Source organism: Sus scrofa, chromosome 10 (assembly GCF_054392235.1).
Source record: "Sus scrofa isolate SSC_HxYL_T2T_F1_AM1 chromosome 10, Sscrofa_HxYL_maternal_Yorkshire_Landrace_v2.0, whole genome shotgun sequence".
Lineage (NCBI taxonomy): Eukaryota > Metazoa > Chordata > Mammalia > Artiodactyla > Suidae > Sus > Sus scrofa.
In genome coordinates, this window is record NC_139392.1 from 61659465 (window position 1) to 61684537 (window position 25073).

At 34.9% G+C, this 25073-nt stretch overlaps 1 protein-coding gene across 3 annotated transcripts in view; it reads left to right on the plus strand.

The window, feature by feature from the left end:
- Positions 1-25073, plus strand: part of LOC110255677 (uncharacterized) — a 1749062-nt gene that overhangs the window by 358941 nt on the left and 1365048 nt on the right. For 2 of the 3 annotated variants that reach the window (XM_084979938.1, XM_084979939.1), the window contains exons 7-10: positions 10597-10697; positions 17369-17493; positions 20016-20088; positions 21468-21545. The exons of the other annotated variant lie outside the window; for it this stretch is intronic. The gene's annotated coding sequence lies outside the window, so the exon portion shown is untranslated. The remainder of the gene's footprint in view (positions 1-10596; positions 10698-17368; positions 17494-20015; positions 20089-21467; positions 21546-25073) is intronic. 3 annotated transcript variants of the gene reach the window in all.

The window sequence follows — 25073 nt, forward strand, 5'->3', positions numbered from 1 at the left end:
AGGATCTATCATTAAAAGACAAACTCTTGCTTAGAAATGTTAGTGCTGTGTTTGAGTGTCATCTTTGCCTCTCAATTTATATTCTCTGGGCTTTTATTTTATCATTTATAAGTTTGGATATCTCTAGTCTAGAATTTTAACCTAAAATAATGAAACAAGTATGTAAAAATTGTACATAGGATCTTCAAAATAAATGCTATTAGTCTTTTTTTCACATTCAAGTTGTTTACCTTATTACACAAGAGATTTAAACTTTCTATATGTATTAGTATTTTTGTTCCAAGTGTTTTTCTAATTGTACTTCGTATATAAATCTTAAACATGGGTAAAACTGGCATGAAAACATAATACCATAAAAAAGCATTTGTAAACCTCAAGCAGTTGTCAATTATTGTCAATATTATATTTGTAAGTTTCTTTATTATTTTCTGCATGGAGATAGTGTATAAAAATATCCTGGTTTTTTTAAAAAAAATTAACTTGGTTTCAAATTCTGATAGAGCTACTTTTAAACTGGGGTAGAGCTACTTAATTTGTATATGATCTTGATTGTTTTTGTTTTTGTTTTTTCTTTTCTTATACTTGCTGAACTTTAGCTTCTTCCTCTGTAGCATATGCACAATAGTGTATACATCATAAATCATTGTGAAGTGTTAATAACATAATATTTATAATTGCTAGCCAATATCTTGATAATAATGGGTATCCAACTGCACATTTTCATCATTTAACTATATATTAGAAAATAGCAGTATGAAATCACAACTTAATTTATCTACTTACATATAGCCATTATATATGTGTATATAAATCATCCATCTACCCAGCCATCATCGCACGGATCCAGTCATCAACTATTCAAACAACAATTCATTGGGACGCTATCCCATTTGAAATTACAACTAAGAGGAATATACTAATCTAGAGATTCTGATCACAGAATATATCCCATAAGGCCATTTCCGGAGTCCCTTTTCTGCGCTTGCCTCATATTTCCCTTTACATCCTGCCTAGTGCTCATCTTGACTGCTCTTACTTGTCTGCTGTAGCCAGTACTTGTGCCGTCAATACTTTTTTGGCAAATGATGCCTAGAAAGCCATGCCTGCTCTCAGAACACTCTAAAATAAGGTAAACAAGGGCTAGCCCTTGCATCAGTCCCTTGGGTGGCCACCAGACAGGTCAAAATGAATAGCCATATTTCTTGAAAATAGAGTCTGTGTTGCTAGCACTTGTACAAGCGGTAGATACCAGAGGTGGTACGGGCTGCCGTGCTGATGGCTGCCATCAAGATAAGGATGGGGAAAGGCAGCATCACAGAGCAGCAGCATCTTTCCTCACCTCGTCTTTTCCTACTTGGCTCAAGTTTGGGGCTGATTCCAGAATTCTGTAGAATGTTTTAGGTTTTGCCAGCTCATGAGTTCCTTTTGTGGAATGACAAAGGCTTAGAGTTCCCTACGCCCCCATTTTTGAAGATATTCCTTTCCTGAGTTTACCTTCAAGCTGCATGTACAAAAGAGCAAAAGAAGTTAAAGGCCAGTCTTTCCTGCCTTGACTTAGAAGAGAACAAATACACAAATATGCAAATTGTTGCCATGTCATTGTGAATTAACACTTCTGACCCATGCATTCACCCATTCTGCTTTCTTTTTCCAAAGAAAAAGGCTTTATCTATGGCAGTGGTATGAAAGGTTACTGCCTGACTGCCCTAAGCTCAGTTTTCAATCAGTGCAGGCTAAACACACAATGGAGGAAATTGTCTTCCCCTCCCTGAGTCTACATGATAATGAAACTCATCTAGTTGGGATTGAGTTCTGTCTGTCTATATTCCTGATTACTGGAGCCTGATGGACATAGCCATAAACTTGTTAGATGATACTCTCATCACTTTAGATGGCTACATAATTATCTCCTTCAGGTGGTGTATTGAAATAACTCTTCCAGGAAAAATGGGGACAGTATTAAGAAAGCTAATCATAACCATAGACATATTTAATTCAATTTTATTAATACAAAAGCTAATATGTTTATTTATCTTTTATGATTCTGTGTGTGTATGTGTGCATCTCCCTCCATTAGTACAAGTGATATCAGTGGTTGAAGGATATGATTAATTATTCACCACAAATGATAATTTTGTCTGGAAAACAATAAGAAATAGAATGAGACTTATATTGAGTAAACAGTGGAGCCATTAATGAAGGAAACCTTAGTAAGCTCAAGCCTTTCATTGACAAAATAAAGCCTCTTTAGTAGCCAGAGAAAATAGTTATATATATAGATCACAGTGGAGCAAGTGGAGCCATTAATAAAGCAAATATTAGTAAGCTCCAGCCTTTACCTGGCAAGACAAAGCTGCTTGCCCTGGGGCTATTGATCATTATGTGGTTTAACTGATATGGCCCTTGATACCTAACAACTTTTAGAACCTTAGCTCTTGGCATTGGCCTATAAAGGAGCAGTTCAGAATTAAATAGTTTACAAAGAGTTGTCTTTTAATTCCTATTTATTGTCTTTGTTGAATTATGGCTTTCTACTTGGATTGTAGGCCAGCAATTTGTACATGAGATACACATTAACAGTGTATGACACATTCAGGAACAAACTTCTAGCAGTAGGCATTTGTGGATGGTATCAGATTAATAGCCTTTAATTCTCTTCTTTATATTATTTCAAACTCTCTATGAGACCCAGAGAGCACGGATGTCTTATTTTAAGGGAGGAGGGTAGAAGCGATCTGACTGAAAGTCATTGATTGCCCACTCTTATTCAGCTAACATGTGATAGGTTTGTCATACATAGGTTCTGATCGTGTCTTACATAGGTTTTGAATTTAAAGGGCTCAAAGAAAAATGGGGAAATATATGCTGGCAGATTTTTTTAAGGTACAAATGGGAAATCACATCTATGAGAAGTTGGGGGATTAACCCCTTAAAAATTTGAAAGCATGGTGAAGTATAGAGAATAATGTTGGCAGAATTAAGGGAGTGTATGAGAGCATTATTAACTGAGTTTCCAGGTAACATAGTTACTATAGAAGGTTATGCTGGTACAAAGAGAGCATGACTAGGAAACGAGAGGAGTTAGGATGCTGAGAGGAAGCACTGGCTTGGGGAAGAATTCTACAAAGGATCCAGAGAAGAGTGTGACACATTAAGCCTAGGCTTGCATGCAATCCTGGATCTTCTGTATTTCTTCAGTGGACCTATCCCAGGCAGGGGATTTTAGTGCATTTGAAAAATGGATAATTTGTATACATGTATGTGTAACTAGGTTACCATGCTGTACAGTAGAAAAAAAATGTATTGGGGGAAAAAAAAAACAACTAAAAAAAAAAAAGAAAAGAAAAATGGATAATTTGGGTAAACTCTATACTGTCTGGCTTTTGGAACCTAGGGGAAAAAATGTCTGGATTAAGAATAAAAGGAAAATGTGAAAAAAAATGAGCATTCAGATCCAATTACCAGTATGAGCCCTATACTTAGTAGAAAAGAGAGTGAATTATAAAGTTTACAAAATTAGGAAACAATTGAATTTCCTAGAAAGAGGTGTGGGTAAAACAGTAGAAAAATGGAATACTGGAGGGACATGCATTTTAGACGGCAAAGGATTTCTGCTGTCTTTGAAGTTAGCAAAGGTTAATCTATTTTGGGAAGACTGAAGATCTTAGGGAAACTTTCCTTTTGGGGGAGGTGGGGCGAGGCACAGCAGAGACATTTGTCCTCACTAGAACTCTCGGGAAATCATCTTCAAAATTTTTGCTAGAAGCTTCAGTTCGGGATTCTATGATGGGTGACTCTCTACCAGAAGAATATGTGAACATAATGAAAAAATCATACCAAAATTTTTTGAATTTTAGAATATTTTGAGACAAGGGGCAGATGATAACAAAAGCCAATGTCAAAAGCACCCAAGATATTCTGCTCATGAGAGAGAAGGGAGATGGCCTCAAGGGAAGTCCACATTTCATGCAGAATTGAAATGTCCAGAAAATGGCTCAAAGGAGGAATATGAATAAAGAGATTTTAAGTATGTGGCACTGGAAATATTCAAGACTAAAGCAGTTGATAAAAGAATCATCACTGCAATTTTCTAGAATTTTCTGAGAAGGTGGAAATGTGTTAGATATCATTCTCTATGAAAGAAGGCAGAAAGGGTAGGCAGATTTTCCTGCCCATCTGGGCTCCATAATCAACCACTTGATGGGTGATGGTTTATCACAATTTTGTTTAGGTTCATTGATTCTTTTTGTTTATTTTTCTTGAAATGTCATTACAGGGTTGTATTAGTATCAGGCATTCAGCAAAATGATGTGTTATTACATGATACTGAGTATAGTTCACTGTGCTGTATAAAAGCTCCTTTTTGGTTATCCATTTTACTAAACTCCTAATTTAGTCCTCTCCTGTTCCCCTTTTGGTAACTGCAAGTTTGTTTGCTAGGTCTGTGGGTCTATTTATGTTTTGTAAGTTCATGTGCATTCATTTGTTTAGATTCCCCATACAAACCTAATTATTTGATATTTGTCTTTCTCTGTCTTACTTACTTCACTTGGTATGATAATATCTAGGTCCATCTGTGTTGCTGAAAATGGCATTTTTGCATTAGATTTTTATGGCTGAGAATGGATATATATGCCACATCTTCTTTATCCATTCATCTATTGGTGGACATTTAGGTTGCTTCCATGTCTTGGCTATTGTAAATAGTGCTATAATGAATATTAAGGTGCATATATCTTTCTATAGATTTATTTTTTCATTTTTTCAAGTTTTATTGAAGTGCAGTTAATTTGCAATGCTGTGATAATTTCTGTACAATAAAGTGTTTCAGTTATACATACACACACAATCATTCTTTTTTTGCAATGTTGTGATAATTTCTGTATTACAATGTGATTCAGTTATACATATATGCACAGGTTGAGTAGAGCTCCCTCTGCTCTACAGCAAGTCCCCAGTGAGCATCTTTTCAATATGCAACAGTGGGGTATATGTATCTTTTTGAATTATGACATTGTCTGGATATATGCCCAGGAGTGGGACTCCTGGATCATATGGTAGTTCTGTTTTTAGTTTTTTTAAGGAACCTCCATGCTCTTCTCCATAGTATCTATACCAACTTTACATTCCTATGAACAGTGTGGGAGGGTTCCTTTATCTCCGCACCCTCTCTAGCATGTCTTCCTTCCCTCCCTCTCTCCCTCCCTTCCCAACATCCTTCTTCCTTCCTTCCTTTGTCATTCCTGTAGCTTGTGAAGGTTCCCAGGTCAGGGACTGAAAGCACATCACATCAGTGACTCAAGCCACCGCGGTGACAATACCAGATCCTTAACTTGCTGCTCCACAAGGGATCTCCTTCAACATTTATTATTTGTAGCCTTTTTGATGATGGCTGTTCTGATCAGTGCAAGGTAATACCTCTTTATAGTTTTGTTTAGTATTTACTTAGTAATTAGTGATGTTGAGCATCTTTACATGTGCCTCTTTCCTACCTGTTCTTTGGAGAAATGTGTTATGTTCTTCCCATTTTTTTTTTTTTTGATTGGTTTGTTTGTTTTGTTTTGAAAATGAGCTGTATGAGCTGTTTGTATATTTTGGAAATTAATCCCTTGTTGGTCAAATGATTTGCAAATGTCATATCCCATTCCTTAGGTTGTCTTTTCATTTTGCAAGAAGTCCATTGATTTTTTTGTGTGATTATATAATGATTTTTATTTTTTTCCATTATAGGTGGTTTACAGTGTTCTGTCAATTTTCTACTGTACAGCATGGTGACCCAATTACACATACCTGTATACATTCTTTTTTCTCACATTATCATGCTCCATCATAAGTGACTAGACATAGTTCCCAGTGCTAAACAGCAGGGTTTCATTGCTAATCCATTCCAAAGGCAATAGTCCACATCTATTGACCCCCAAGCTCAATGATTTTTGATGCTTGCAGTAGACTAAAATCTTGGTGAAGCTGAACACAAGAAAACCTTTTTTTTTTCCTCCGAAGTTTTAACTACTCCCCTTCATCCCTTAGAAACTTCTGATTCCCTTGATTTAAAAAAAAATCAATTTGACAAGAATAAGCAATGTGAATCTGGATTACACTACCTCTTCAGCATTGCTTTTTCCCAGGGTAATTATTGGATTGCCAATTAGTTCCTGGGAATTAGCTTATATACTTAAATTTTTCTGAACTCTAATAATCTTATGTGTGTTATCATATTTTTGGCTTCTTTAAATTTTGAACATGTTAAAGATTCTAAATTAAATCTAAAAATTTTAAGCCAAAAATAACCAATGAAGCTGCTGGTTAACCTCAGTGATTAGAATTAAGAAAGTGGATTGGAAAGAAATGTAGACATTTATAGAATTAAGAAAGTGGATTGGAAAGAAATGTAGACATTTATTTATTTTGATTTTCTCTTGCAAGGAAAAGACTAATTATTGTTGGACTTCAGTGTCTTCCTAGATATTTGATAACCGAAAAAGGATTATATTGAATAAACTCTATCAAGTTTATATTGCTGATTTTTGTCATTCCATAATAGCTGGGGAGCTGCATTGAACAATTTGGCTGGGTGTAATCTGAAATGAGTAATAGAAGAGGAAATGCAGCTCCAGCCCACAGGGCAGCTTGGCCTTAAAGTTCATTTAATTGATACAATATATCATAGCCTTCTTGGCCAGAAGTTGTAGTACTGCTCAACAATGGTTTCTGGAAGATGCATGAAAGAATTGTGGTTGGCTTCTGGGGGCAGTCTCACAACAATGAGAGCAAGCTCGTGTTAAATATTTCTTCTCTCTTCCTTCAGGGGCACGGTGTTCAGTTTAACAACAATCTATGCTGGTAGACCTGATAGGTTTGAAGACCCAACTCTGGGCAGTATTAGAAATGCTATCTTCTTGTCTTCCTGATTCTGGGAGGAGTTATCTGCTTTCAAAGAAAAATGTTTGAGTTATGTTTCTGGTTCCTCTCTTTATCTCACATAAATTAGAAGCAGTTATACTGATTAATAACATTAGAACCAAAGTCTGTGAATATGAAATTGAAATTCTTTACATCTACATTTAGGATAGGTTGCTTATAGGATAAAAATACTTTCTTCCCTTTTTTCCTGGATTCCATGCATCATGCACACCTGGTGTACAATGAGTTTCCCTATACAGTTCAAGAGACCTAACTACAGCTGACTCACAACCAATAAGTATAGGGTGAGACATAAACTTGCCAACTGATTAGACTAGGTTCGGCTGGAAGACTCCATACATACTTGGTACTTGATGTAAAAGGCATTAAGATATAAAAAAATTAAAATCTAGATGTAGTCACATATCCAAGAGCCTTTGTAAGAATAAAGCTGATAATTAACTCTCATCTGCTTAATGCCTTTGTGTCTTTCCCAAATTTTCTGTAGCTGGTAACATGAATAAACACACTTTGTAACTATATACATATGTATAACTTTATTTTTACCTTCTCCTATTCTTAAATTGCACTTAATATTATCTCCCACTTTCCTCAACAAAACTTAAGGCAAATGGCATGGATTTTCTGTTCACTGTTATGTATTTGACACTCCTATGGTCATTTCACCCACTGAATACTTATGAACTAAACTAGGTATTTGTACATCAATTTGAATAGTGAACATTACATATATTTTAAATTTATGCCATCCCTTTTATCTCATCCATTACTTTAATACCTTGCTGCAATGACCAACATATTTTAATATCATAACTATGCTATCTATGTTATGCTTTTAGGTTGAAGGACATGGAACTAAGAATTCTTCACATGAGCATCTTAACCTATGTTAGATTAACCTGCAGAGGAATAAAGGAATTTAATAAGATGCAGTCTCCATAACCACAAGTCCAAAAGCCCTCTATTCCTAAATAGACCTAGTAGTAGACTTGAAAGCACAGAGTCGTAACATGAGTTTTACTCAAAATCCAAGCATTTCAGTTGTCTCCTACAAATATTGCTACATTGACATAATTATTATTCATATTTTATAAATAAAGTTATACTTTAAATAAAATGATCTAAAAGGAGATTTTATCTTGGTGCCCTAGTGAAAAATAAACATTTTATTTTTATTTCATAGTTTTGTTTTCCTGTCCATTATGTATAATCCTTTCCTATTTTGAGAGGATTCTCCACAGTGTGTGACCTGCTGGTAGACAGAATATACCTTGTGCCATAGAAATTGGAAGTGCTTTCACAGCCCTCGAGCATTTTGCTAATAGAGGCACATGAGTTGGATTTCTAATCTGAAGCTAATTCTCTACAGGAGAACTCATTTTGTTTGAGGCAGTGGCATTAACAAGAGCTGGTTTCTAGGAGCAGCAGTGGAAGACTATACGCAATAGGAACTGGAATCCAAGTTGGAGGTAGCAGTGGTGTACACTGTGTGGTAGGACGTTCAGCATCTAAGGCAGTGGAAACAAAATCCCTGAGATGTGATACTCATTTTCTGACATGACTTGTTGGTAATTCTGGCTTACTAGTCTACCAGTATTCCTGCATTTTTTTCCCTGAGGTGACTTCCTCAAAATTCTAATAATCCATCAATTTTCCCAATTATTTTTGGCAAAATATTTTCTTTACAATGATCAATGACAGTACATTTTAGTTACATGCAACTTGAGTGATCCATGAGCAATACAAAGTAAAGATGGATGGTGTGAAAGCAATCATAGTTTCACCTCTCTGCCACCTAAAAGCATTTGAAAGTACTCTGCGGGTATACATATAAGTGTTTGGAAAATCTCATCCTTGATATCTTCAAAAAAGAATTTGGAAATTAGAGGGGTTCCCTTGTCGCTCAGTGTGTTATGGATCCAATGTTGATCCCTGTCCCAGGGACTTCCACATTCTTGTGGGTGTGGCCAAAATAATAATAAATTGGAAGTTAAAATTGCTATTAGAAATAGAGATAGAAGGGAATTGGTGAGAAAAGCTGATAAACCAATAAACTAAAAGCATAAATCAGGGCACAGTTAAGATTTAATGAAAAAATCAGAAGGTCAGAATTATTTTAGATATGTTAGATCTTACTGGCTTAGAGATCTAAAAATATATACATTATGAATTCTTGGGCACTCAAATGTATTTTAAGAGTGATATTCCTGCACATCTGGCTCCAGTTATCTGATTAGAGGAGCGAGTATGTGACAAAAGAGTAGGAACAAAGTTATGACATAAATATGGGCAAGAAATGGGCTCCATAAAACCAAAAGAAACTAGCAGACCTATTTTTCCTCACACATCTTTAGGCCTTCATTTATCACCTCTCCAATATTCCTTCTTAGTGTTTTTTATTTTATCTTCTTTGTTTACAAAGGGCACTGACACAGCAATCAAATGTGGTTTTATTTGTTTCTTTGCTTATAATAGAATTAAAGAGCATTTTTCTTAAAATCAATAAAGAAAAAAAAAGTAAGCAAACGGTTACATATGAGAATCAAAAGACACTTTATGGTAGCCACACATAATTTTACCTGAACATAAAGTTTACCCACTACATCATTTTTCTGTTTGTTCTTATTTATCCCTTTCATTTCTCCTAAATAATAATTTGAATCACATAAGATTGGTTTTTATCAGGGGTGCATGTTGTTTGGGGTTGTCACTTACACTGACAATAATTCCATTTAAAGTCATATGCCCAGAAGAAATCTAGTAATTGTGACTGTTAGAAAACCCACTAGACAAGAATGTTAATATCAGCTATAGAAATATATGTTATCCATGGTTTTGGAGAATAATATGCTTGAGGAATATCTATCCATATGACACTCAAAGATTATTTGAATAGAGAATTTGAAAAAAATAAATAATATAGCAATAAGAGTTCGAGTGAAATTTTTTTTTTAGTGTCCTGGAATTGTGACTGAGTCCCAAAGGGGGCAAATATCCTCCCATTTTAAAGAAAAGAACCAATAAGCTTCCATGATTGTTTAAGTGGCATTGACTCTGCCATGTCTACTTCAATCTAATGACCCTACAAATTTCCCTTCTGTATTCATTGAGGCCAAGGGTAGATGAGAGATAACTGAATTACTGTCTTGTGGTGGATGTTTTTCCAGGGAAACAAAGGATGAATTACCACTTTCCACCCAATTTTCAAAAATTTGTTGAGATAAACGTTTGCCTCTTTGACCCCTTTCTCCTCCTCCTCTCCACTCATTAGTGGGATCTCTCCAGAGCCTAAAAGATGTAGATGAGATAATGTATGGAAAGAGAAAGGCTCCAACACCTCCTCCCAAACCCTCAACCCACATATTAAGCCTGCACTGAGGGCAATAACAACTTTGAATTAGTCTTGAGATGGTTGGCTAAAAGTTTGCTAACTTTTAATACTTAGCACCAACCAACAAATTGCAAGACCTACTCAAGTTGTTGTTAAAAGATTGGAAAGGAGATCTGATGGAATGCATTTGAATATGGTGATGGGGAATAAATAAGTCTAATAGATTTTATACCCTGGGGTAGTGAGACTCATCAAATTCATTACATTGGTAAAAACTCAATAACAAATAAGGGATGATGGGAAAATGATTAGGTCATTGAATTTACGATTTTCTTTATCAGGAAACAAAAAAGGTAGAATGAGAGGTTTACAGCAGATTTCTGAAGCTTACACTTTCATTGCTTTACTAGAAGGAAGACCTGTCTGAAGAGTTAATAACTTGGTAAGTACGTTCCCCTCAGATCAAACAGACCTTCATGATAAAAGGTATGTTTGCCTCACCTCACCAAAAACAAACTTATCAAGATGACAGACTGAAAAAAGAAATCTTTGTCTCAAGAGGTACAAAGTCGTGACCCTGCAGAGTACAGACTGAAAAAAAAAGAAGGCAAAAGTTCAGTCAGTTGCTTTGACTTTGTCCAAAAGATCCCTGGAAATGATAGTTCCTTCTGAATCTTCCTTTAGTTTTCACCTAAACCAGTTGCCTTACTCATAGATTATGGAAACCATGAACATTGAGCCATGCAGGGAGGTTTTGTCAGTTCCTGGAGTGAAATTTTTGATATGGTAATTTTTCATAAACTTTTCATCTTAAGGATATTGTTTATCATTTAATTTTATTATATTCACATGAACAAAACTCATAATATGATTCCTTATGTTTATATCCAAAGGAACCAAGTCCCCATTACCTTAAGCAAATTTAAAACAATTTTATATATTTTGACTTTTGGAATTGTCTAGACAACAAGGCATTTCTAATGCAACAGCCATCAGAAATAATTTCTAAAATCACACAGTTTTATGTGTCTTGTCCATGATATGAAAAGGTTTTCTTTGGAAGAGACTGAAAATTTCCTCCCATGATAAAGTGTTCAAAGGTTTTGAGAGATCACCTCAGTAATACACTTCTTTAAAAACAGCCTTCTCCAAGTATATTTTGTAGTTCTCTACTATGTAATTTTCCCTGTTTACTTGATGAAATGCATGTTTATGGAAAGTATGAAATTGGTATTTGGCCACCTTATCTCCCAAGTAAAAGATTAACATTATTGCTGGTTTACAGGGTTCTGTCAGCTTTTTCCTGTACAGCATGGTGACCCAGTTACACATACATGTATACATTCTTTTTTCTCACATTATCATGCTCCAACATAAGTGGCCAGACATAGTTCCCAGTGCTACACAGCAGGATCTCATTGCTAATCCATTCCAAAGGCAATAGTCTGTGTCTATTAATCCCAAACTCCCCATCTATCCAAGTCCCTCCCCCTCCCCCTTGGCAACCACAAATCTATTCTCCAAGTCCATGCTTTGCTTTTCTGTGGAAAGGTTCATTTGAGCCATATATTAGATTCCAGATATAAGTGATATCATATGGTATTTGTCTTTCTATAATGTAAAAAATAAAAATCATTATATATATAAAAAATTAACATTATCGATCATGATCCTATTTTTCCATTTAAATAAAATAAAAAATGTCAATTATTAACCATATTTGTTGAATATGTGTTGGTATATTTAGTCATCTCTAAGTAAATATGACAGGAGTTTCCTTGTGGTGCAGTGGGTGAAGTTTCTGGCATTGCCACTGCAGAGGCTAGGGTCACTGGTGTGTTGCGGATCCCTGGCCCAGGATTTTCCACTTGCTGCAGGTGCAATGAAAACAATTTAAGTAAACATGATAAGTAAATGTGAGCTTGGGAAGTAAATGCCGTTGAAGTGCTGGCCTTCAATATTAAGCTGCCTTTCATCATTACTTATCTATGGAAGTATATTCTTAAGAAATAGGCACATTCATTCTGCTTTTAGTAGCATTTACTATCCCTCTATATCTGAGAACCAGTACTTTTATTTTAACCAGCATCTTAAATAAGTCTATTGACATCTGAAAACCATAGACACATCTAAAATGTAGAAATTCAGAGTAATCTTTTGGCTTGGGAATTGAAGACATCCAGCAGTAATTAAGATCTCTTACTTAGCTTTGACCTGATGGTTTTGTTGCTTATACTTTATCATGTTTAATTCTAATGTAGGTATCTTAAATAACTCTTCAAAGGTCATTGAAAATATTCCAGGGATTTAAAGGATTCAATGGATTTTTCTGAGAAGATTCATATTTAACCTTTAAAATATAAGGTATTATAAATTTTCAAATAACACTTAGGAATAGCTGATAACTGGTCCTTTCAATTCTTTAATCAAATAAGTAAAAAAGGGAGTTCTGGTTGTAGCTCAGTGGTAAGGAACTTGTCCATGAGGATGTGGGTTTGATCCCTGGCTTTGCTCAGTGGGTTAAAGGATCTGGCATTGTTGTGAGCTGTGGTGTAGATCACAGAAGCAGTTTGGATCCTGCATTGCTGTGGCTGGGGCATAAGCCAGAGGCCAGCAGCTGCAGTTCTAATTCCACCCCTAGCCTGGGACTCTCCAAATACCACAAGTGCAGCCCTAAAAATCTTAAAAAATAGTGAGAAATTATTTAAATTGTATATATTAATATTGTATATGTACATATAGGAATATTCTATGTATATACATATACATGTATATGTAATATATATACAGGTATCTAAAACAGAATGTGAACATGCTTGCAGTATATCTTTTTTAATCTTGTAATAGTTGCAGTAACTCTCTCTAATCATTTTTGAGTTGAATACATTACTCAAGGGTCTAGATATTTTTCATGAACTCCTTATCTAGCCATCACTCTTGAGCAGAAAATTACATTAAGAAATTTAATTAACAGGAGATTTCATATAGCAGACCTCAAGTTGAAAATTCCCTTTCATCATAAAACCTAATTTAGTGTTTAAAATGATCTCTTACTATGAGAAGATAGGAAATGACCTTCTAATTTTTAGGCTCATAGTTGCTTCAGAGTTGGTGGTTGTGGTGGGCCCATATTTTGATCTGCAATGGGTTATTCAAATATGTTTGATAATAAGGCAATAAAATTACATATCATGATTGAGCATTCTATTCATAGAAAGATAAACTGTAAAATCTTATGTTCTTAATCCTAAAGATACTGAGTTTCTTTGACCTGGAAACCCAGGTCAGAGGTAAGAATGCAAAGCTGTGAAGGTCTACCAGTAATCTATTAAATACTGGATACTGGAGGCTTTGAGCTAGGAATTTCCTTTCTGTATTACTGTATTCCTGTTTCCCATCCAGTGACCAACCCTCCACACACCCAGACACACACACACACACACACACATTATAGGCGTTAAGGAAACATACTTACTTCCAGTGCTTAAGGGGTTAGTGTAGTAAAGTAGGTTGAATTATATGTGTGTGTGTGTGTGTGTGTGTATATAAAATGATTTTTATTTTTTTCCATTATAGCTGGTTTACAGTGTTCTGTCAATTTTCTACTGTACAGCATGCTGACCTAGTTACACATACATGTATACATTCTTTTTTCTCACATTATCATGCTCCATCATAAGTGACCAGACATAGTTCCCAGTGCTACACAGCAGGATCTCATTGCTAATCCATTCCAAAGGCAATAATCTGCATCTAGTAACCCGAAACACCCCACCCATCCCACTCCCTCCTCCTCCCCCTCGGCAACCAAAAGTCTATTCTCCAAGTCCATGCTTTGCTTTTCTGTGGAAAGGTTCATTTGTGCCGTATATTAGATTCCAGATATAAGTGATATCATATGGTATTTGTCTTTTTCTGAGTTCACTCAGGATGAGAGTCTCTAGTTCCATCCATGTTGGTGCAAATGGCATTATTTTGTTCTTTTTCATGGCTGAGTAGTTTTCCATCGTGTGTATATACCACATCTTCCTAATCCAGTCATCTGTCCGTGGGATGGGTTGTTTCCATGTCTTGGCTATTGTGCATAGTGCTGAATTTTGATGTATCTTAAATAAAGAGCCCAGTATGATCAAGAATTTCCATGCTGTCAGGAAGCTTCAAGGAGTTCTTTCATCAAACCAGAAAGTGGAGTAGAGAGGAAAGGGTAGAAGGCTGTGACCACATTCCTCTCCAGGGCAAGATAGGGGGCCTTGTTTCTTCATTTTAATAACAGAACCATCAAGCAAATATTTAAATTATCTTTAAGGATGTATAGTACTTCCTTCATCTCAAAGAAGTAATGGGTAAATGGTTAAATATGGCATTCGAATGTTGTATCTATTATTTTAGAAACTCCACTGCTTCTATTACATATCCAGTGCTCATAGGACCTAAAGATGTTAAAATTTTTGGAAGCATTGTTTTCTTTCATTCACTTTTCTCAATTGTTCTGACATTTATGAGACACATGGGGTTTTGGATGATAAAAAACTAAGTCTTTTGTTCATTAGTGCTTGCTCTTTTGTTTTTCTTCTAAATGCTCATACCTTGGCTCTTTACTTTTTTTTTTCTTGGCATAAATAATGTTACTTTTAAGACCTGGCAACTTTATGTAGAATTCTTCTCTATAGTATGTCATTGTGTCAATTTTATAGAACCTAAGAAAGAGGAGCAATGGCAGAAAAGTCTTAGGTAACCTTTCTTGTACCTTGAATTTACCTGAAAATCTAATCCCTGCCCACATCAAGTGATTTGTCAGTTTTCTGTGGACACAGATGTTAAACTTAGTACTGATGAGGAGCATCGTCTGATGATGAGAAAAATACCTTCCATATAGCATCTTTCTGAATGAAAGAGGCAAAGACAAGAAGATAACAATCTGTTTCAAACTTGATATTTAAAATAGCTTTCCACAGAGAATTGTTCTTTAGCTCCCACAGGGAAAATAAAGAAGATTAGTGTAGCACTGCTTTTACATTGAATTAAGATCTGTTGGAAATAGAGGGAACCAGAAGAATGAAAGTTTTTTTTTTAAGTGTCCAAGAATGAATCTGAGAATGAGAAATTTGAAATAGGAAGAACTAGAAAATAATTTAACTTGAAGGAAGAGGTGATTGTGATTAGTATGATTAAGAACAGAAACAATAAGCTTCAAATATAAAGAATTCAAAGAATAAACAATATAAAACTGCAAAAAAATAGGCATCAAAAGACTATGCTGATATGATAAGACTATGGTTTTACAGTACTGTGGGCATGCAATTTATATGGTTAGAGTCTAATGACGTACTTGTTTAAGCCTTTTAATGGATTATCTTAAAAAGTTTTATTCTTGAAATAGTCAACATAATCATAATTGGTGGTTTGGGAGACTCTAATAAATCTCTAACATGGATTTTCATGTTCTAATCATAGCAAATAAATTTTCCTTTTTTATAGTCACTTTCAGATCATCTACTTGTGAATATTATATTTATTTGCCTTTGACTTATTAATTTTTCCTTTAGATAACTGAAGAAAATGCTAAAATAAATCAGAAAAATCTGCATTCTCCCTTTGTTGAAATGTGTTTCTAGTCATATTCTATAACTGGAATTTGAATTATTGTGGGATTAGGTAGGGAAAAAGCATAGTCATTTAGTAATCACTTAGAAAATGAGTAATCATTTAGAAATGACTTGTTTATGATCAAAACAAAAACCTGAGTTAAGTGGAGGCATTAGAGATAAAATACACACCAGTAGATAGCGTATTTGTAGTTATGCCTCCATTCTATAGAACTATATGTGTTTTCTCCAAAGTAGGGGGATTTTGCATGATATTAACATCTAACATTAGCAGTTGTTGATATCATATAAATGGCCCTAACCAGATGCCCTACTAATGTGTCTTTCTCTTCCTTGTGTTTACTGAGACACATTTCACAAGAGTTTCTTCTCTTGAGCCTATTAAGCCAAGAATCTCCAATGTTCTACCTCCAAAATCCATCTGCTATATTTTATATACCCTCATCTGAAGACCTTTTGCACAAGCTCTGTCTTCCTGAGCCCACTTACTCTTGTGAGGTGGTCTTTATTTCCCCAGTTCACTTAGCTCCAGAGCTCAGAGAATCCTGCACATTTCCATTCCTGTACCGTGTCAGAATTCTAGATCAGAAATCAACCTCTCCCCCGAAGGATGGTAGCTTCTCTCCTGCAAAGCACTGGATAACTCTCCAAGTAACTGGCAAACTGTAAGGTTTCAAGGAAATTGGAGGAAAGTGCAAGGAATTTCAAAGAATCACAGAGATACCCAATCTTAGGAATACCATAGCTCAGGGACAAAACACTCAGTTGTCCAAAAAGATAAATAAAAAAGGCAGATAGTTATACTCACATTAAAGGATGAGATGAAGATCTGGCTAAGAGAAGGAGTCCAGGGAGGTTGGCACAAGACTAGGGTGGTAACTCTCAAAGAGAAACAGATCGGTGCCGCATTTACTTGGGACTTGACAATCTAAAACAGAGTATTTCCAGCAGCAACAATGGCATCTTGGTTTTGCCCTGTAGGCTATGATGTCTGGTTATGACACTAGAAAACTTATTTTAGAAAACCATAAAATAACACATAGATGGAATAGGAGTGCTGTTTTATTTTTCTAATGTATCTTTGAAATTTGTGGATAGTGTTTTAAATTTGTGCATGCTTCTAACATTTGTAATCCAAGATCTTATGTGGGGCCAAACCATGTAAAAAGTAAATGTTCTCTTTCCATTGTCATGAGCAGACCTGAGAGTTGGAAGTTTAGATCCATTTAAATAGTAGTTGCTCTATGTTCTAAGTAGACATGGGGAATCTTACCATCCTGAGAAGCAAGAGTCTCCATTCCTCCATGGTATTAATGAACAGAGTGATTTTTAACCCACTGGCATCTAGCATACCAACCATAATCCATTTGTACACTCTTCTCTGTGTAATGGATTGGAAAGTTTTGAAGTTACGCTTCCCTAGTGCACTGGCATCAGATTCAGTTTAAGTGTTTTCTTCTCAAGCATTTTGCCAAAAGAAAAATGGAAGTTGTGCTTTCTCTGGCAGCAGAGGGCAGGCTCACAGCTCTAGTGAGCACCTGACCAGTCTCCAGAGCTCCAGTCAGCTGATAACAAACAGGATGGAAGCTGCCTGAGACTTCTAGCACCTCCTGTCCCTCACTTTTTCATCAGGTTTGTAAATTCCTTTTCTTCCCTCCTTTCCCAACTACAAGTAGGAGGAGCTTTCTCATAGGAAGGCAGGTCTGAGAAACAAATCCCTGCCTAAATTTCCTTGAATCATGTCACTACACTATTTTTAACTTTATTGCTTTTGGAGTGGATTAGCAATCAGATCCTTCTGTGTAGCACTGAGAACTATATCTAGTCACTTATGACAGAGCATGATAATGGGAGAAAAAAGAATGTATACATGTATGTGTAACTAGGTCACCAGCTGTACAGTAGAAAAAAAATTGTATTTGGGAAATAACAATAAAAAATAAAAATAAAATTTCCATACATTAGGAGTGCTCATTGTGGCTCAGCAGAAATGAATCTCACTAGCATCCATGAGGATACAAGTTCGATCTCTGGCTTTGCTCAGTGGTTTAAGGAAACGGCATTGCTGTGAGCTGTGGTGCAGGTCTCATCCATGGCTTGAATTTCATGTTGCCGTGGCTGTGATGTAGGCCGGCGGCTGCAGCTCTGATTGGCCCCCTAGTCTTGGAGACTACATATGCCATGGGTGCAGCACTAAAAAAAAAAAAAAAAAAAGACAAAAAAATTCTATACATTGGAACCATCACTAGTAAGACAGATAGATGGATGATTAGACAGATAACTACTTCTCTCTCATTTATCTATTTATATCTATCCATCTATATCACTATTGCTAGTTCTAATAAATGAGACATATTCACACATATTCTAGTATATGCATACAGACTTATTTCTATTTTTTTCTTTAAAAATAATTCAGAGGAGTTCCCATTGTGGCACAGCAGAAATGAACCCAATGAGTATCCATGAGGATGCAGGTTCCTTCCCTGTCCTTGCTCAGCTGATCAAGGATCTGGTGTTGCTGTGAGCTGTGGGTAGGTTGCAGATGTAGCGCTGGTTTGACTCCTAGCCTGGGAACTAAAAAGCAAAAAAAAAAATCAGAATTTTAGTTGACTTCTTAATGTATAATACTGGTAACATTTTAGGTCATAATTTCAAAAGAGAGGACATGCTTATTTGGTATCATCTATGTGAAAGTCATAATTTTGAAACACATTTTTCTCAATCCCTCTTAAGTCTTCACATGTTCAGTATAAAGTTTCTAATCAGTATTTCTCCCATCTAATATTTTCCTGTTAGTAATGTTGAACAGTTAGAACTTCAGTAGCTTTGTAAACTAGCAGTGTTTTATGATCAATAATAATTTTTATTACAATTCTTTAGACCTTAATAATTTCAAAACAATTTCAAGTTTACATTCAAAAGTGAGTTTATTAATTTAGAATTCAGTTAATAAGGCAAAATATTAAGAACTTTTTGAGATGTTTATTCTACATGTGGGTACAATTGATTTCTTTAGTTTATGTGCAAAATAATATAAAAGGCAGGAAATGAGGTAACACTTCTAAAGTGAAAAGGAATATATAGAGGACAAAGGAAGCAGAGGCATCAATGAATTAATATAAAAGTAGTATTGAGACTGTATTACATAATATAAATCTTTCATATTTTTGTCAAGCCAAAATTAAAGGGAAAATAACTCAAATAAAATGAAATAAATTACTCCAGAGAGAAAAATGTTTTCCTTTAGTAATTGGGAGAATGTTATCACATTAGTCTTAGAACAGGCATGTTGTGTAATAGTTTGTGTAACAGTCGTTTGGCATAGTTTTCATTTTATTATTATTCCTGCACTGACCCTTCAGTAAGCCTGACACTACTTGATGTTTTGGTGGCTCACTTGCTTATTTCCATTTCAAGTTTCTTTATTAGCTGTTGACTGAATTTTAGAGCCCTTTACCTTGTTTTTTTTTTTTTTGTTTTTTTTTTTTTTTTTGTCTTTTTGCCTTTTCTGGGACCACTCCGGCAGCATATGGAGGTTTCCAGGCTAGGGATCTAATCAGAGCTGTAAGCCAGAGCCAAAGCAACGCCAGGTCCAAGCCGTGTCTGCAACCTACACCACAGTTCAGGGCAACGCCAGATCCTTAACCCACTGAGCAAGGTCAGGGATTGAATCCTCAACCTCATAGTTCCCAGTCGGATTCGTTAACCACTGAACCACGACGGGAACTCCAAAGCCCTTTACCTTTGATCAGAGTTTTCAGCCTCAGTACAGTGGCCCTTTGGGCTGGACACATCTTTGTTTTGGAGGTGCTATTTTTCACCATAGGAAGTTTAGCAGCATCCCTGGCTTCTCACTTGATCTAAAAGCCAGTTCCCTGCCCTACCATTTGTCTTCACTGTTGTTACATAGACATTGTCAAATGTCTCTAAGGGTAAAATCTACTCATGGTTAAGAACCACTGCTTTAGATTATTATCTCATATCACAGATTTAGCCACTTCAGTTATGTAGATGCATTTAACACAGAACTATATATTTTTTCCATATTCATACCCAACAGAGTCTGTGATATTGAATAATGCAAAGATCATTGACTAACATTGAAACGTCTCTTTACAAGACTTATTCTCTAAATATCTCCATTCTACTAGCATTTATCCAATTAGGATCAGAAGGCAAGGGGGAGTCATTTGACAAAGCAAGAATGACATTGGATTTTAAAAGGTAATTCTTTTTTTCAAACCCCCTTGGTTTTTCTAGATTCCTGTAACATTTCAAAGCCAAATAAGAGAAGCTGATAAACAGCCAGAAGTACTGCATTCATCAGTGTCATCTAAATGACAGTGTTCATATAAGCTTTTCTTGCATTGGAATCATTTTTCATGGTCAATCATTGAAAACATCTCTAAAAGTATATATTTTGTTGCCTACACATAAAAGCTCAAAAGTTAGTATCTCACCCCACTCTGTAATTGCTACCTAACTTTAAGCAAATAATTCATTTAACAATTTTATTCTTCAATCTCCAGTTATGAAATGAGACTTCAATATTTGCTTCTCACCTGAGGGAAATATTTTGAGAATTCCTAAAATGACTCAGAAATGCATTGCAATGCTTTGGTCCGTAAGACCAGAGTGAGTTATGCTATACCAAACCTCAAATGTTTAATTTTGAACTATGATCAAAGCGAATTTACTGGCAGCATGTGATTACTTTAGAGAAGTGTCCAGTTTCTAGCCTTTTGTCAAAGCATTCAGGGCACCGAGTTTCTGCCTCAGTTTTTCTCAATATATACATGATACCTTGTAGGGATACTTGCAAGTTATATTACAGTTCACTTGATTGTATAGTTTCATTAAATTTAATTCATTTTGAATTATATTACGATTTGTGATAATTTGTATAAGAAAATCATTGCACTATCTCAGTTTATAACACTGTCAATTCCACACATCCTTGAGTTACTGGAATATATTTTCTGGTTCAATCATTCAGCACACTTTAATTGAGGCAGTACTCCCGGAGTAAGATTTTTGCAGTGAAAAAAAAAATATGTTGACAGGTCTCTAACCTAAAATTAATAAGTCCTTCAAAATACAGAGAAACCCATGTATTTACATACATATCAGTTACAGTAGCATGTGTTTTAAGTAGCAATTGTGAAAAAAGTTGGACCCATAAAACAATTTGAGGAACTCTTGAAAATACAGTTTTGGAACTTTGTTTCACCATTAATATGTTTAGCGTTCCATGAAGGATGATCAAGAGAATACTCACATGGCTATTTTTAAGAAACTGATTTCATGGTAAGGGAAGACATTTTTGCATGTATTCAAACTCTTCTTATTAACATTTTCCTACATAAACCTTTAACATTTAAGTTGTAGCTGTGTGCTGTTCAAACCACTGTTAGCTAAAATACTATTTGTTTCATTAATTTAATTTCATAAATCTATCATCTCTAAAAGTGAATTTGAGGTAAGTATATTATTAAATATTTAGCCAGTGCTAATAGGATAAAAAATGATGTTCTCTATTACTATCTTTTATGATGTTTCCTTCTGGAAGTTGATGACTTCAATAGGTTTTCTCCTCCTCTCAGATGAAGAAGGCACATATGTAGAAATAAAACAACTGGCTGAACTCTCCAAATACACATACTTACTTCTGCTGATGTAAAGTAAGTCACAAGGAATTGTGAATTTTGACATAATATATCAAGTAGAGACAAGAGAGTGCCAGGGCATAAATATAAGGCGCTAATATGATTCAGGGCGATTCAGAGAGACCTAAAATTGGGGTGAACGTGTGATTTATCATCCAATTCAATCACTTTAGAAAGTATAGAAGGATACTAATAATAATTACACTAGTATTACACCAGTACTATAGGCATAAAACCCAGCACCAGCCACTCAGCCTTGCCATTGACTCTGAGAGTTTTATGCAAGATACTTTTAAAAGGCTTGGGATTTGGTAAGATTGCCAATTTCCACAGTATTCTATGGACTCAGAGCTTGTTATGTCACATTGTTTTTCTGTTAATAATCTCTTTGGCTTAGTATGGAATCTCTGCTATTGGTGTGAAAATGCCTCCCTGTATTTTCCCACATTTGCTGAAATTTGATTCAATTTTCATGCTAATTAAAAAATAATACCTGAAACTTCACACACACAGACCTTATTCATAATTCTAGGGTATGTAAAATAAGAATGATGATACTATTTATTTCAACTTTAATTTGTTCTTTTTTTTTTTTCTTCTTATGGGCACAATTGATGTCCCATAATGGAAGTTATTTGCTAAGTAACAGATTAGGTTTTAACACAAATTTTTTCACCGACTCAGATGTTCCTCCATCTTATAGTCTTTCTAGAAATAGAGAATTCGTTTTGAAAGTGTCTGACTTCCCAACTTAAAGTTAAGCTACCCAGAAATTAGTGATTTAATCAAAACTGTGTATCGCTTGATAATATTTTTTTAAAATCATACTATCACGATAAGACTTCTTTATACAGACTTTAATGTGTCTTCTCCATCTCCAATCTTCTCTCATTCTCAAAATGCTTCATCCCTAAAATGTATCATTTTAGATTATTATTATAGTAATCTTTAATCTCCTAATTGATCTCCTTCCCTGGAATCTCACACTCAACATATTTATCTTTGATCTTTTTACCATTCATAGTCATCTGGATAAAATATGAATTTAGTCATGCACCTTGGGATGGAGTCATGCTAATAATTCAAAAGTCTCACATTGTCTGTGGAATAATAAGGTATCAAAAGTGCCTAGAATAACATGCTGTGGATCCTCTCCATCTCAGTATCTCTCTCACATCTCTCATTTTCTACACCCCGTCCATGCCTTTCTTCATGAGGTTCACTCTTTTTTTAAAATTGTTTTTTATCTCCTCAATACATTATTTTTTTTTCCCTAATGTACAGCATGGTGACCTAGTTACACATACATGTACCCATTCTTTTTTCTCACATTATCATGCTCCATCATAAGTGACTAGACATAGTTCCCAGGGCTACACAGCAGGATCTCATTGCTAATCTATTCCAAAGGCAATAGTCTGCATCTATTAATTCCAAGCTCCCCATCCATCCGACTCCCTCCCCCTCCCCCTTGGCAACCATTCTCCAAGTCAGTGCTTTTCTTTTCTGTGGAAAGGTTCATTTGTGCCATATATTAGATTTCAGGTGCTGTTCACTCTTAATTGAATCCCCTTTTCTTTTTTTTCCCCAACTGGGTAGCATCTGCTAATTTACAAAATTCAGTTCAAGCTGGCTTTTCCATATGTTCTCTGACTCATTTCATCCCATTAAATTGAATCACCAACTCCTTTGTGACTCTGCTGTACTGGGTATACATTTCTATAATATTTTACTTAGATCATTTTATTTAATGTAGGTATGAGAATCAATATTTTCTTTTTCAATTTCAAATACCGAAAAAAGTACTTGATAAAAAGTAAAAATTAAAAAATTCTGTTTGACACATTAATAAATGAATTACTGTAGATGGGTAATAAGGCTTTTCTAGTTCTAAAAATTCTTTGGCTTCAGGTATTTGGACTCTAAGACCATCCTTGGCAGTGCAGCCAAATTGACTAGCCTTTTCAGATTTTATTTTCCCTCCAACCCCCAGTTCACTATGCCATAACCTATTTAGGCTGGTTTTAAAAAGTAGACACTTAGGTTGATCTTTTCAAGATCTTTTGGACGAGTTGGAATATAGAAGACATCTATACTTTATTCTAAACCTGGAAATCACATTTCTTCTTATACCACATGACTGATGAAGCTAACAATGTGGAACCTTAGAGTAAATCCATCTAGAGTAGGGAGATATATTGCTCTTTCCTAGCAGACAATTTGAGCTATTCATCAAAATGTCAGGCCATGCTATAGAGTTTTACTGTAATACCTTGATTGTTACAGAAAATTATGCCTCATATTTTAAGAATAGTTTTCTCGGATAAAGGAAAGTCTTTGTCAACTCTTTTGGAGAGTTGTTTCAGACAGCTTTAAAATACAAATCCAATGAATACTTTAAAGCCCATATTATTTAAGCCCAGATATTTGCAGAGAATACCTTAACATGCTAGTAGGAAGTTTGGCCAGTTTTATTTCCTTATCTAATTATATGTGAAAGGAAGTTAAATTTGTACCATATATGGCTCAGATCTTAGTTTTATGTGTAGTCTTCTCTTTTCCCACCGCATTGCCATGTCTAATTATCTTCTCCTAATTTTCTCTCAGTGTCCCTTATTTTGTCTTCTTTTGATTTTTTTCCTTGTCTGCATTTTATGTGTCCCTCTCCATTCTCTTCATTATGGTTTTCACTGAATTTTATTTGTCCCTTTTCCTTATATTTTTAAGAATAGATGCAAGAAATCTGATTATTGTTTTATATATAAATTTAAGCAACATTTTGTTTTTAAGCCATTTATACCTAATGCAATTACTAATGTTCTTAAGTTTAAATCTGCCTCTGCTCTTTGTTTTATGTTTATTTCATTTGTACTATATTATTTTCACTTCCTTAAATTATTTTGACTATTTTCTTCTTTATTAACTGTTTAATTATTTTATTCATTTCTTTAGAATTTTACACTAGTATCATAGACATTACAAAATACATCAACTAATTAAAGTTTATTAATTTAAAAAAATTTCTTAACATTTAAAATTTATTTAATACCTCTTGCCATTTAAGTTATTATTGCTATGTTTTAACTATACATTTTAAACCACACATGTCTTTATCATTAGTGTGTAAGTTCAATATTCATTTCTATTTCTTCAATTATTTACTCTTTTCTTTCCTTATCATTCCTGGTGTATCATTACAGTTCCATCTTGGATCATCTTCCTTCTGACTAAAAATCACTCTAACACTTCCTTTGGTTTTGGCCTATGGATAATGAATTCTCTTAGTTTTTGTTTGCCTAAAAATATCTTTGGTGCCCATTTTAAAATATTACCACTTTATGTATATTAGAGTTATGATTTTTCTAGCTTTGTTTTAGTGGTTGATCTAGTTTTAGTTTCCTTTAACACCTTGGGCTTTAGCACACTGGAGGTTTTAGCTGAAAGACTGGGATCTTTACCAGCAGTCTTCTTCCTCAGTGGACCCTAAAATCCACATATTTTCCTGGTATTCCTATGAAATGATCTAAGGCTCTGCTTATGTTC